This window comes from Triticum dicoccoides, chromosome 1B (assembly GCF_002162155.2).
Source record: "Triticum dicoccoides isolate Atlit2015 ecotype Zavitan chromosome 1B, WEW_v2.0, whole genome shotgun sequence".
Classification (NCBI taxonomy): Eukaryota; Viridiplantae; Streptophyta; class Magnoliopsida; order Poales; family Poaceae; genus Triticum; species Triticum dicoccoides.
Window position 1 is genome coordinate 37,765,692 of NC_041381.1, and position 15,738 is coordinate 37,781,429.

The window sequence follows — 15,738 nt, forward strand, 5'->3', positions numbered from 1 at the left end:
GTTGGCTCTAATATACAAACTTAGAGCTTATATGCTTAGTTTCCTATAGGTTAGCCCCAAAATAACTTATGTTAGCACAAAATGATCAAGTTTACATAATAAGCTTATAGTCTTTTTCTTATTCTTCTTCTTTTCCAAAATGACATAGGTTAGCTTCATTTTACCTAAGTTGGCTCTAATATACAAACTTAGAGCTTATATGCTTAGTTTCCTATAGGTTAGCTCCAAAATAACTTATGTTAGCACAAAATGATCAAGTTTACATAATAAGCTTATAGTCTTCTTCTTATTCTTCTTCTTTTCCAAAATTCTTCTTATTCTTCTTCTAGTGTTCTTCTTCTTCTAGTATTCTTCTAGTCTTCTTCTTTTTCTTCTTCTAACTTCTTGTTTATCATTTTGCAGATTTGATTTAATTCACGGAAGCTTGCATGGATGGAGCGCTTCTTTTCCATTTGTGTTTTTATTTTGTATCAATGTGAAACTTTTGTGAATTGATGGATAACGGTGTTGGATGAACAATGTGAAACTTTTGTAATATGTAACGATGGAACTATGTGTTGGCTATGTATGTATATATGATGGAACTTATGTGTTGGCTATGTATGTATATATGATGGAACTTGTGTGTTGGCTATGATTGTTATATGGATGCTTGTTGTATATATATGTGTTGGATATCTCATAGGTGAAATAGTGACCTGAGATTAAGAAGAAGAAAAATTTTAAAAAATTATTACTAATGGCGCACTACCATGTGGTGCGTCATTAGTATAGAATACACTAGTGGCGCACTATGGGCAAAACTAATGGCGCACTGCATGGTGCGCCATTAGTATACCAGATACTAATGGCGCACCAGTGGTGCGCCATTAGTAAAAAATACTAGTGGCGTGATACTAATGGCGCACTGGTAATGCGCCATTAGTAGGCAAAACCAGTGCGCCATTAGTAGGCCTTTTGCTAGTAGTGTAATGTTGAGTCCATGGATTATACGCACTCTCACCCTTCCATCATTGCTAGCCTCTTCGGTACCATGCATTGCCCTTTCTCACCTTGAGAGTTGGCGCAAACTTCGCAGGTGCATCCAACCCCCGTGATATGATACGCTCTATCACACATAAACCTCCTTATATCTTCCTCAAAGCAGCCACCATACCTACCTATCATGGCATTTCCATAGCCATTCCGAGATATATTGCCATGCAACTTTCCACCATTCCATTTATTATGACACGCTTCATCATTGTCATATTGCCTTGCATGATCATGTAGTTGACATCGTATTTGTGGCAAAGCCACCATGCATAAATTTTCATAAATGTCACTCTTGATTCATTGCCCATCCCGGTAGACCGCCGAAGGCATTCATATAGAGTCATACTTTGTTCTAGTATCGAGTTGTATATAAATAGAAGTGCGATGATCATCATTATTACAACATTATCTCAAAAAATAGGCCAAATAAAAAAAGGCTAAAAAAATAAAGTACAAATAAAAAAAAGGAAGGCCCAAAAAAGATAGAAGGGACAATGGTACTATCCTTTTTCCACACTTGTGCTTCCGAGTAGCACCATGATCTTCATGATAGAGAGTCTCTTATTTTGTCACTTTCATATATTAGTGGGAATTTTTCATTATAGAACTTGGCTTGTATATTCCAACAACGGGCTTCCTCAAATTCCCTAGGTCTTCGTGACCAAGCAAGTTGGATGCTGCTACGTCTTGAGCATGCGTTGGTTTTCCTTGAAAAGGAAAGGGTGATGCAGCACAGTAGCGTAAGTATTTCCCTCAGTTTTTTAGAACCAATATATCAATCCAGTAGGAGGCTTCTCAACAAGTCCCAGGAACCTACACAAACAAACAAAGAACTCACAACCAACGCGACAAAGGGGTTGTCAATCCCTTCACGGCCACTTGTGAAAGTGAAATCTGATAGAGATAATATGATAAGATAAATATATTTTTGGTATTTTATGATATAGGTGCAGCAAAATAAAGATGCAAATAAAAGTAGATTGGAAGCAAATATTATAAGAGATAGATCCAGGGGCCATAGGTTTCACTAGTGGCTTCTCTCAAGAGCATAAGTATTACGGTGGGTGAACAAATTACTGTCGAGCAATTGATAGAAAAGCGAATAATTATGAGGTTATCTAGGCATGATCATGTATATAGACATCACGTCCGCAATAAGTAGACCGACTCCTGCCTGCATATACTACTATTACTCCACACATCGACCGCTATCCAGCATGCATCTAGAGTATTAAGTTCATAAGAACAGAGTAACGCATTAAGCAGGATGGCATGATGTAGAGGGACAAACTCAAGCAATATTATATCAACCCATCTTTTTATCCTCGATGGCAACAATACAATACGTCTCTTGCATCCCTTTCTATCACTGGGTAAGAACACCGCAAGATTGAACCCAAAGCTAAGCACTTCTCCCATGGCAAGAAATATCAATCTAGTAGGCCAAACCAAACCGATAATTCGAAGAGACTTGAAAAGATAAGTCAATCATATAAAAGAATTCAGAGAAGATTCAATTAATATCCATAGATAAACTTGATCATAAACCCACAATTCATCTGATCTCGACAAACACACCGCAAAAAGAGACTACATCAAATAGATCTCCACAAGAGAGGGGGAGAACATTGTATTGAGATCCAAAAAGAGAGAAGAAGCCAACTATGGACCCGAAGGTCTGTGGTAAACTACTCACAACTCATCGGAGGGGCTATGGTGTTGATGTAGAAGCCCTCCATGGTGGAATCCCCCTCCGTTTGAACGCCGGCGATGGCTCCAAGACAGGACCTCGCGGATACAGAAGGTTACGGTGGTGGAAAGGTTGCTCCCTGGATATTTTCGGTGTATGTAGGCGTATATAGGAGGAAGAAGTATGTCGGTGCCCGCCCCGAGGGGCCCACGAGACAGGGCGGCGCGCCCTATAGGGGGGCGCCCTACCGTGTCGTGGCCGCCTCGACTGCTTCTTGACTTGCACTCAAAGTCCTCTGGATCACGTTCGTTGCAAAAATCACGCTTCCGAAGGTTTTATTCCGTTTGGACTCCCTTTGATATTCCTTTCCTTCGAAATACTGAAATAGACAAAAAAACAGCAATACGGGCTAGGCCTTCGGTTAGTAGGTTAGTCCCAAAAATGATAATGATGTATAAAATAAAGCCCATAAACATCCAAAACAGGTAATATAATAGCATGGAACAATCAAAAATTATAGATACGTTGGAGACGTATCAAGCATCCCCAAGCTTAATTCCTGCTCGTCCTCGAGTAGGTAAATGATAAAAACAGAATTTTTGATGTGGAATGCTACCTAGCATAATTCTCAATGTAATTTTCTTTATTGTGGCATGAATGTTCAGATCCAAATGATTCAAGATAAAAGTTCATATTGACAAAAGAAATAGCAATACTTCAAGCATACTAATAAAAGCAATCATGTCTTCTCAAAATAACATGGTTAAAGAAAGTCCATCCCTACAAAATCATATAGTTAGGCTATGCTTCATTTTTGTCACACAAAGATGTTCCCAACTTCTATACCCCCGATGACAAGCCAAGCAATTTTTTCATACTTAAATAATCTCAAACTTTTTCAACCATCACGCAATACACGAGTGTGAGCCATGGATATAGCACTATGGGTGGAATAGAATAATGATTGGGGATTGCGTGGAGAAGACAAAAAAAGAGAAAGTCTCACATTGATGAGGATAATCAACGGGCTATGGAGATGCCCATCAATTGATGTCAACATGAGGAGTAGGGATTGCCATGCAACGGATGCACTAGAGCTATAAATGAATGAAAGCTCAACAAAAGAAAACTAGTGGGTGTGCATCTAACTTGCTTGCTCACGAAGACCTAGTGCATTTGAGGAAGCCCATCGTAGGAATATACAAACCAAGTTCTATAATGAAAAATCCCCACTAGTATATGAAAGTGACAACCTATGAGACTCTCTACATGAAGAACATGGTGCTACTTTGAAGCACAATATATGAGACTCAATAAAGAACAAGGTGCTACTTTGAAGCACAAGTGTGGAAAAAGAGATAGTAGAATTACCCTTTTATTTATTTATTTTCCCTTTTTTCTTTTTTTTTCTTTTTTTTCTTTTTTTTTCTTTTTTTTCTTTTTTTTCTTTTTTTTTCTTTTTGGCCTTTCTTTTTTTTTCTTTTTGGGCAATGCTCTAATAATGATGATCATCATACTTTTATTGATTACAACACATGAATTACAACTCGAAACTAGAACAAGATATGACTCTATATGAATGCCTCCGGTGGTGTACCGGGATGGTGCAATGAATCAACAGTGACATGTATGAAACATAATGCATGGTGGCCTTGCCACAAATACGATGTAAACTACATGATCATGCAATGGCAATATGACAAAAGTAATGTATGTCATGATGATTATAAACGGAACGGTGGAAAGTTGCATGGCAATATATCTCGGAATGGCTATGGAAATGCCATAAATAGGTAGGTATGGTGGCTGTTTTGAGGAAGATATATGGAGGTTTATGTGTGATAGAGCGTATCATATCACGGAGTTTGGATGCACCGGCAAAGTTTGCACCAACTCTCAAGGTGAGAAAGGGCAATGCACGGTACCGAAGAGGCTAGCAATCCATGGACTCAACGTTAGTCATAAGAACTCATACTTATTGCAAAAATTTAGAAGTCATCAAAAACCAAGCACTACGCGCATGCTCCTAGGGGGATAGATAGGTAGGAAAAGACCATTGCTCGTCCCTGACCGCCACTCATAAGGATGCACAAGCCAGGTACACTTCATGCTTCAAATTTGTTACACAACTTTAACCATACGTGCATGCTACGGGACTTGTCAACTTCAACACAAGCATTCTTTAAATTCGTAATCACCCAACTAGCATGACTTTAATATCACTACTTCCCTATCTCAAAACAATCATCAAGTATCAAGTTGATCATAGCATCCAATTCACTTCCTATGATAGTTTTTATTATACCCAACTTGGATGCCTATCATTCTAGGACCAATTTATAACCATAGCAAATACCATGTTATTCTAAAAGACTCTCAAAATAATAGAAATGAAGTATGAGAGATCAACAATTTCTTCAATATTAATCCACCTCCGTGCTCTAAAAGATATAAGTGAAGTACTAGAGCAAAAACTATCAAGCTCAAAAGATATAAGTGAAGCACATAGAGTATTCTATCAAATCCTAAGCAAATAGGCTTCTCCCAGAAGGTGTGTTACAGCAAGGATGATTGTGGTAAATGATAACCCACAAGTGTAGGGGATCGCAACAGTTTTCGATAAGTAAGATTGTCGAACCCAACGAGGAGCTAAAGGTAGAATAAATATTCCCTCATGTTCTATCGACCACCGATACAACTCTACGCACGCTTGACGTTCGCTTTACCTAGAACAAGTATGAAACTAGAAGTACTTTGTAGGTGTTGTTGGATAGGTTTGCAAGATAATAAAGAGCACGTAAATATAAACTAGGGGCTGTTTAAATAAAGATGCAAGAAAGTAAATATAGCGAGTGTGGAAAAAGTGGTGGTAGGAGTTGTGGAATTGTCCCTAAGCAATTGACTATGTTACTAGACCGGTAATCACTATTGCAATTCTATTTCAGGGAGAGGCATAAGCTAAAATACTTTCTCTATTTGAATAATATGCACTTATGATTGGAACTCTAGCAAGCATCCGCAACTACCAAAGATTCATTAAGGTAAAACCCAACCATAGCATTAAAGTATCAAGTCCCCTTTATCCCATAAGCAACAATCCCCTTACTCGGGTTTGTGTTTCAGTCACTCACGCAACCCACTATAAGCGAATCATGAACGCATTGCAACACCCTACAACGGGAATCCCTCACGCTTGCGTGACATGGAAGGCACCATAGGACAGCACCAATAATAAAACATGCAACTCAAACCAATCATAGCAATTCATCAATCACCGATAGGACAACGGAAATCTACTCAGACATCATAGGATGGCAACACATCATTGGATAATAATATGAAGCATAAAGCACCGTGTTCAAGTAGAGGGTACAGCAGTATGAGGAGAGTGGACCGCTGAATATAGATTGGGGAAGGTGATGGAGATGTTGGTGAAGAAGGCGGAGGTGTTGGTATAGATCGCGGTGATGATGATGGCCCCCGGTGGCGTTCCGGCGCCACCGGAAGCAAGGGGGAGAGGGCCCTCCTTCTTCTTATTATTCCTTGAACTCCTCCCTAGATGGGAGAAGGGTTTCCACTCTGGTCCTTGGCTCCCATGGCTTGGGAGGGGCGAGAGCCCCTCCGAGATTGGATCTATCTCTCTGTTTCTGCGTTCTCAGATTCTACCCCTTCACCGTTTTTTATATTTCCGGAGATCCGTAACTCCATTTTGGGTGAATATTTCGCCCAAATTTTTCTCGTAAAACTAGCTTTCTTGCGGCAAAAGAAGAGCATCAACCTCCTTACGGGTGGCCCACTAGAGGCCAGGGAGCGCCTGCCTCTCTGGGGCGCGCCCCTCTATATCGTGGCCACTTCGGACACTGTTTCGCGTTGATTCTTCCTCCGAAAAATACCAAATATTCAAAAATAATTCTCCGTCTGTTTTTATCTTGTTTGGAATCCATTTGATATTGGTTTTCTGCGAACATAAAACATGCAACAAACAGAAACTGGCACCGGGCAGTGGATCAATATGTTAGCCCCAAAAATAATATAAAAAGTTGCCAAAAGTATATGAAAGTTGAAGAATATTGGCATGGAACAATCAAAAAATATAGATACGACGGAGACGTATCAGTAAACTAACAAGCAAAGACTAATATAATACACGACGCTCCAAGCAAAACACATATCATGTAGCAAATAAAAATATAGCTCCAAGTAAAGTTACCAATGAACGAAGACGAAAGAGGGGATGCCTTCCGGGGGCATCCCCAAGCTTAGGCTCTTGGCTATTCTTGAATATCTTGGGGTGCCTTGGACATCCCCAAGCTTAGGCTTTTGCCACCCTTTATTCCATAGTCCATCAAATCTTTACCCAAAACTTGAAAACTTCACAACACAAAACTCAACACGAAATCTCATAAGCTCCATTAGTGAAAGAAAACAAAACCACCACATAAGGTACTGTAATGAACTCATTATTTATTTATGTTGGTGTTAAATCTACTGTATTCCAAGTTCTCCATGGTTCATACCCTTACATACTAGCCATAGATGCATCAAAATAAGCAAACAACACACGAAAAACAGAATCTGTCAAAAACGGAACAGTCTGTAGCAATCTGTAACTAACGCAGACTTATTGAACCTCACAAATCCTCTCAAAATAGGACGTCCTAAAAAATTTGTTTATTGAACAGAAGCAAGAAGAATCAATGCAAAAGCACGTTTCTGTGATTTATTGAATTTTTTCTCGTGAGTGCAAAGTTTCTGTTTTTCAGCAGAATCAAATCAACTCATATCATAGGATATCCTATAGGTTCTACTCGGCACAAACACAAAAGAAAACATGAAAACACATAGAAACAGAAAGTATAAACAAAATTTAACACTAAACAGGAACAAAAAAAAAACACAAACAAAATTGGGTTGCCTCCCAACTAGCGCTATCGTTTAAAGCCCCTAGCTAGGCATAAAAGCGAAGATAGATCTTAGTAGTGCTATCTTTAATTTTCAGTTTCTTAGCGGAGTCATGTTCGAATCCGGGAGGTTCTTTACGTTTCCCTTCATACTCGGAAATTTTTAGATCTAAAGAATACAACCGCTTATTGCAAAGGGTAATCAACATATTCATGCGGTCAAGATTTTCACTAACACTTTTAAAAGGCTCAAGAGATTTTTGTAATATTTTTGTTACTTCACAAATCTTTCTAAACACTTGGGTTTCTTCTTGGGTAGGATGTGGTCCTCCCTTTTGAGGTAGTGTTCCCACTATTCCCTCTATAATTTCATGCACAATACTAGGATCAATTTCAATAAAGTTTCCCTTGGCAATGCAGTCCAAGAGTTGTCTATGTGTCATGTTTAGCCCAACATGAAAATTGTGAAGAAGAATTCTAAAGTTCACCTCTAGGGTGCACTTACAATAAGATTCCATCATCCTATACCAAGCATCTTTTAAATTTTCTCCTTGCCTTTGCTTGAAGTGAAGAACTTCAAACTCGGGAGACATAGGAGAGGATAAGGAACAAGCCATAACGACAAGGTAAACGATCTAACACACGAGCAAATAGAAAACGGCAAACGGAAAAGAGAGGAGATTGGGAAAGCGAGGGCGAATAAAACAGCAAAGGTGAAGTGGGGGAGAGGAAAACGAGAGGCAAATGTGAAATAATGTAAATGTGAGGGAGATTAGTTTGTGATGAGTACTTGGTATGTCTTGACTTGAGCGAAGATCTCCCCGGCAACGGCGCCAGAAATCCTTCTTGCTACATCTTGAGCTTGCGTTGATTTTCCTTGAAGAGGAAAGGGTGATGCAGCACAATAGCGTAAATATTTCCCTCAGTTCTTGAGAACCAAGGTATCAATCCAGTAGGAGGCTTCTCAACAAGTCCCACGAACGTACACAAACAAACAAAGAACTCGCAACCAACGCGACAAAGGGGTTGTCAATCCCTTCATGGCCACTTGCGTAAGTGAGATCTGATAGAGATAATATGATAAGATAAATATATTTTTGGTATTTTATGATATAGATGCAGAAAATAAAGATGCAAATAAAAATAGATTGGAAGCAAATATGATAAGAGATAGACCCGGGGGCCATATGTATCACTAGTGGCTTCTCTCAAGAGCATAAGTATTACGGTGGGTGAACAAATTACTGTCGAGCAATTGATAGAAAAGCGAATAATTATGACGTTATCTAGGCATGATCATGTATATAGGCATCATGTTCGCACAAAGTAGACCGACTCCTGCCTACATCTACTACTATTACTTCACACATCGACCGCTATCCAGCATATATCTAGAGTATTAAGTTCATAAGAACAGAGTAACGCATTAAGCAAGATGACATGATGTAGAGGGATAAACTCAAGCAATATGATATAAACCCCATCTTTATATCCTCGATGGCAACATTACAATACGTGTCTTGCAACCCTTTCTGTCGCTGGGTAAGAATACCGCAAGATTGAACCCATAGCTAAGCACTTCTCCCATGGCAAGAAATATCAATCTAGTAGGCCAAACCAAACCGATAAATCGAAGAGACTTGCAAAGATAACTCAATCATATAAAAGAATTCAGAGAAGATTCAATTATTATCCATAGATAAACTTGATCATAAACCCACAATTCATTGGATCTCGACAAACACACCGCAAAAAGAGATTACATCGAATAGATCTCCACAAGAGAGGGGGAGTACATTGTATTGAGATCCAAAAAGTGAGAAGAAGCCAACTAGCTAATAACTATGGACCCGAAGGTCTGTGGTAAACTACTCACAACTCATCGGAGGGTCTATGGTGTTGATGTAGAAACCCTCCATGGTGGAATCCCCCTCCGGCAGAACGCCGGCGACGGCTCCAAGATGGGATCTCACGGATACAGAAGGTTACGGTGGTGGAAATTGTATTTTGGTTGCTCCCTGGATGTTTTCGGGGTATGTAGGCTTATATATGAGGAAGAAGTATGTCGGTGGCCGCCCGAGTGGCCCACAAGACAAGGGGGCGCGCCCTATAGGCAGGGGGGGTGCCCTATCCTCTCGTGGCCACCTCCACTGCTTCTTGACTTGCACTCCAAGTCCTCTGGATCACGTTCGTTCCCAAAATCACGCTTCCGAAGGTTTTATTCCGTTTTCACTCCATTTTATATTCCTTTCCTTCGAAATACTGAAATAGAGCAATAAGGGTTGGGCCTCCGGTTAGTAGGTTAGTCCCAAAAACGATAATAATGTATAAAATAAAGCCCATAAACATCCAAAACAGGTAATATAATAGTATGGAACAATAAAAAATTATAGAAACATTGGACGTATCAGATGCACACCCACTTAGTTTCTTTTGTTGAGCTTTCATACATTTATAGCTCTAGTGCATCCGTTGCATGGCAATCCCAACTCCTCGCATTGACATCAACTGATGGGCATCTCCATAGCCCATTGATTAGACACGTCGATGTGAGACTTTCTCCCTTTTTGTCTTCTCCACACGACCCCTATTATTGTATTCTATTCCACCCATTGTGCTATGTCCATGGCTCACGCTCATGTATTGCGTGAAAGTTGACAAAAGTTTGAAAATACTAAAGTATGAAACAATTGCTTGGCTTACCATCGGGGTTGCGCATCATGAGATCATTTTTGTGTGACGAAAATGAAGCATGGGCAAACTATATGATTCTGTAGGGATGAGGTTTCTTTGGCTATGTTATTTTGATAAGACATAATTGCTTGGTTAGTATGCTTGAAGTATTATTATTTTTATGTAAATATTAAACTTTTATCTTGAATCTTTCGGATCTGAACATTCATGCCACGATAAAGAAGATTACATTGATAAATATGTTAGGTAGCATTCCACATCAAAAATTCTGTTTTTATCATTTACCTACGCGGGGACGAGCAAGAATCAGGATTATCAAAGTAGTACATAATATCTTTCACATAATGAGCGTTGGGGGTTTTAGGAGTTACCCCATCTACATGAGTAACAAGTACATCTCATTTTTTTGGTATTTTGCGTTCCATATCCATAACTAAAGATAGAGAACAATTAAGAACAGCAAATAAAAATTACTTAGTGATAAAGCAAACAAGCACACACAAGAATATTCACCCCACGCTATGACTCCCCGGCAATGACGCCAAAAAAAGGTCTTGATAACCCACAAGTGTAGGGGATCGCAATAGTTTTCAATAAGTAAGAGTGTCGAACCCAACGAGAAACTAAAGGTAGAATAAATATTTCCTCAAGTTCCATCGACCACCGATACAACTCTACGCACGATTGACGTTCCCTTTACCTAGAACAAGTATGAAACTAGAAGTACTTTGTAGGTGTTGTTGGATAGGTTTGAAAGATAATAAAGAACACATAAATATAAACTAGGGGCTGTTTAAATAAAGATGCAAGAAAGTAAATATAGCGAGTGTGGAAAAAGTGGTGGTAGGAGTTGTGGAATTGTCCCTAAGCAATTGACTATGTTACTAGACCGGTAATCACTATTGCAATTCTATTTGAGGGAGAGGCATAAGCTAAAATACTTTCTCTACTTGGATCATATGCACTTATGATTGGAACTCTAGCAACCATCCGCAACTACCAAAGATTCATTAAGGTAAAACCCAACCATAGCATTAAAGTATCAAGTCCCCTTTATCGCATAAGCAACAATCCCCTTACTCGGGTTTGTGTCTCAGTCACTCACGCAACCCACTATAAACGAATCATGAACGCATTGCAACACCCTACAACGGGAATCCCTCACGCTTGCGTGACACGGAAAGCACCATAGGACAGCACCAATAGTAAAACATGCAACTCAAACCAATGATAGCAATTCATCAATCACCGATAGGACAATGGAAATCTACTCAGACATCATACGATGGCAAGACATCATTGGATAATAATATGAAGCATAAAGCACCGTGTCCAATTAGAGTGTACAACGGGATGCAGGAGAGTGGACCGTTGAATATAGATGGGGGAAGGTGAAGGAGGTGTTGGTGAAGACGGCGGAGGTGTTGGCGTAGATCACGGTGATGATGATGGCCCCCGGCGGCGTTCCGGCGCCACCGGAAGCAAGGGGGAGAGGGCCCCCCTTCTTCTTCTTATTCCTTGACCTCCTCCCTAGATGGGACAAGGCTTTCCACTCTGGTCCTTAGCTCCCATGGCTTGGGAGGGGCGAGAGCCCCTCCGAGATTGGATCTATCTCTCTGTTTCTGCTTTCTCAGATTTTACCCCTTCACCGTTTTTTATATTTCCGGAGGTCCGTAACTCCATTTGGGGTGAATCTTTCGCCCAGATTTTTCTCATAAAATTAGCTTTCTTGAGACAAAAGAAGAGCATCAACCGCCTTACTGGTGGCCCACGAGAGGCCAGGGAGTGCCTGCCTCCCTAGGGCGCGCCCCTCTATATCGTGGCCACCTCGGACACCGTTTCGCGTTGATTCTTCCTCCGGAAAATCCCAAATATTACAAAATAATTCTCTATCCGTTTTTATCCCGTTTGGACTCCGTTTGATATTGGTTTCCTGCGAAACATAAAACATGCAACAAACAGGAACTGGCACTGGGCACTGGATCAATATGTTAGCCCCAAAAATAATATAAAAAGTTGCCAAAAGTATATGAAAGTTGAAGAATATTGGCATGGAACAATCAAAAATTATAGATACGACGGAGACGTATCAGCATACCCAAGCTTAATTCCTGCTCGTCCTAGAGTAGGCAAATGATAAAAAGATAATTTTTGATGTGGAATGCTACCTAGCATAATCTTGATCATATGTCTAATCATGGCATGAATATTAAGACATGAGTGATTCAAAGCAATAGTCTATCATTTGACATAAAAACAATAATACTTCGAGCATACCAATAAAGCAATCATGTCTTTTCAAAACAATAAGGCCAAAGCAAGATTATACCTACAAAATCATACAGTTTGGCCATGCTTCATCTTCGTCACACAAAAATGCTCCCATCATGCACAACCCCGATGACGAGCCAAGCAATTGGTTCATACTTTTTAACGCGCTTCAGCTTTTTCAACCCTCACGCAATACATGAGCGCAAGCCATGGATATAGCACTATAGGTGGAATAGAATATAATGGTGGAGGTTTATATGGAGAACACAAAAAGGGAGAAACTCTCACAACGACGCGGCTAATCCAGGGGCTATGGAGGATGCCCATGAATTTATGTCAATGCGTGCGAGGAGTAGGGATTGCCATTCAACATATGCACTAGAGCTATAAGTGTATGAAAGCTCAAACTGAAAACTAAGTGGGTGTGCATCCAACTTACTTGCTCATGAATACCTAGGGCATTTGAGGAAGCCCATCGTTGGAATATACAAGCCAAGTTCTATAATGAAAAATTCCCACTAGTATATGAAATTGATAACATAAGAGACTCTCTATATGAAGACCATGGTTCTACTCTGAAGCACAAGTGTGGAAAAAGGATAGTAACATTGCACCTTTTCTTTTTCTTCTTTTTCTTTTTTTCTTTTTTTTTCTTTTTGGGTGGGCTTATTTGGCCCCCTTTTTTTATTTAGGCTTCTTTGGCCTTTCCTTTTCTTGTTTTTTTGTTTTTGTTTTTTTATGGGGCAATGCTCTATAATCATGACCATCACACTTTTATTTACTTACAACTTGATATTACAACTCGATACTAGAAGAAAGATATGACTCTATATGAATGCCTCCGAAGGTGTACTGGGATGTGCAATGATCTAGCGTAGCAATGACATCAAAAACGGACAAGCCATGAAAACATCATGCTAGCTATCTTATGATCATGTGAGGCAATATGACAATGAATGCTCAAGTCATGTATATGATGATGATGGAAGTTGCATGGCAATATATCTTGGAATGACTATGGAAATGCCATGATAGGTAGGTATGGTGGATGTTTTGAGGAAGATATAATGAGGCTTATGTGTGATAGAGCGTATCATATCACGGGGTTTGGATGCACAGGCGAAGTTTGCACCGACTCTAGAGGTGAGAAAGGGCAATGCACGGTACCGAAGAGGCTAGCAATGATGGAAAGGTAAAAGTGTGTATAACCCATGGACTCACATTAGTCATAAAGAACTCATATTCTTATTGCAAAAGTTTATTAGCCCTCGAAGCAAAGTACTACTACGCATGCCCCTAGGGGGATAGATTGGTAAGAAAGACCATCGCTCGTCCCCGACTGCCACTCATAAGGAAGACAATCAAAGAAACACCCCATGCTTCAAATTTGTCACACAACGGTTACCATACGTGCATGCTACGGGACTTGCAAACCTCAACACAAGTGTCTCTACAATCTACAACCACCCACTAGCATGACTCTAATATCACCATCTTTATATCACAAAACTATTGCAAGGAATCAAACATATCATATTCAGCGATCTACAAGTTTATGTAGGATTTTATGAATAACCATGTGAATGACCAATTCCTGTCATCTCTCTAAATAGATATAAGTGAAGCAAGAGAGTTTAATTCTTTCTACAAAAGATATGCCCCCTCTCTAACAAATATAAGTGAAGAAAAAGAGCATTCTACAAATGGCGGTTTTCTATGTGAAGGGAAACAGGCAATCCAGACTTCAAATGATATAAGTGAAGCACATGAAGCATTTTATAAAGCCATACTCAAAAGATCTAAGTGAAGTGCAATGAGCATTCTATAATCAACCAAGTACTATATAATACCAGCATGGTGCATAAAAGAAAAATGAAAACTAAATGCAAAAGACGCTCCAAGACTTGCACATAATGCATGAACGAAACGAATCCGAAAACATACCGATACTTGTTGAAGAAAGAGGGGATGCCCTCCGGGGCATCCCCAAGCTTAGACGCTTGAGTCTCCTTGAATATTTAGTTGGGGTGCATTGGGAATCCCCAAGCTTGATCTCTTTCCTCTCTTCCTTTTCCTTATATCGAAACCTCCTCGATTAGACACTTCATCCACACAAAACTTCAACAGAAAACTCGGTAAGATCCGTTAGTATAATAAAGCAAATCACTACTCTAAGTACTATTGAAAACTATTTTATATTTGTTTTTTGCATTGTGTATAGTGTAATATAACTTTTTAATGGCTTAAATCCACTGATATAAATTGATAGATTCATCAAAACAAGCAAACTATGCATCAAAAACAGAATCTGTCAAAAACAAAACAGTCTATAGCAATCTGAACATTCACCATACTTCTGGTACCCGAACAATTGAATAAAAATTACGAAAAATAAAAACTTTGTACAGCAAGACAGTGCAAAAGGAATCAGAACCATTTGACGTTCCAGGTAAAAATGTAAAATCGAGCACTACAGCCAAAGTTTCTGTCCTGCACCGTACAAACCAACAAGCATTGTAAACATCCTAAAGGAAAACCTTGGCACATTATTTTTATAATACAATGGAATTGTAAAAGGGGATAATTATTTTTGTTGAAAAGTTTCTGCAATCAAGATTCACAAAGTTTCTGTGAGCATGAACAAAGTTCAAGGAGCTCTCCCACTTCAACAATGCTTGTCTTTCTCACTTTCACTTTCCTTTTTGAAAAGTTTTGGTTTCCCCTCTTTTTTATGTTTTTAAACTATATGCAAGCACTCAATAGAAATAAAAGACTTTCTAAAACTTCTGGGTTGTCTCCCTGGCAGCGCTTTCTTTAAAGCCATTAAGCTAGGCATTTAGTGCTCAAGTAATGAATCCACCCGGATCCCAAGGTATATCAAAGCCAATTTTAATTAACAATGATTTGTAATTTAGTAGTGAGCACAAAGTGACATATATCAAGCAATAACAAAGTCTAACTCTCTTCCTATGCATCAGCAAGTCATAAAAGAACAATTCATGCACACCAAGTAAAGGCCAATGCATAGTATAAGCAGTTTCTTGCAATTCTATCGTGTTGGAAACATAAAGAGGCGGAGATGTAGTTCCTCTCTCATAATAATTGCAAGTAGGAGCAGAAAGCACATGCATATTATATCTATCAAAA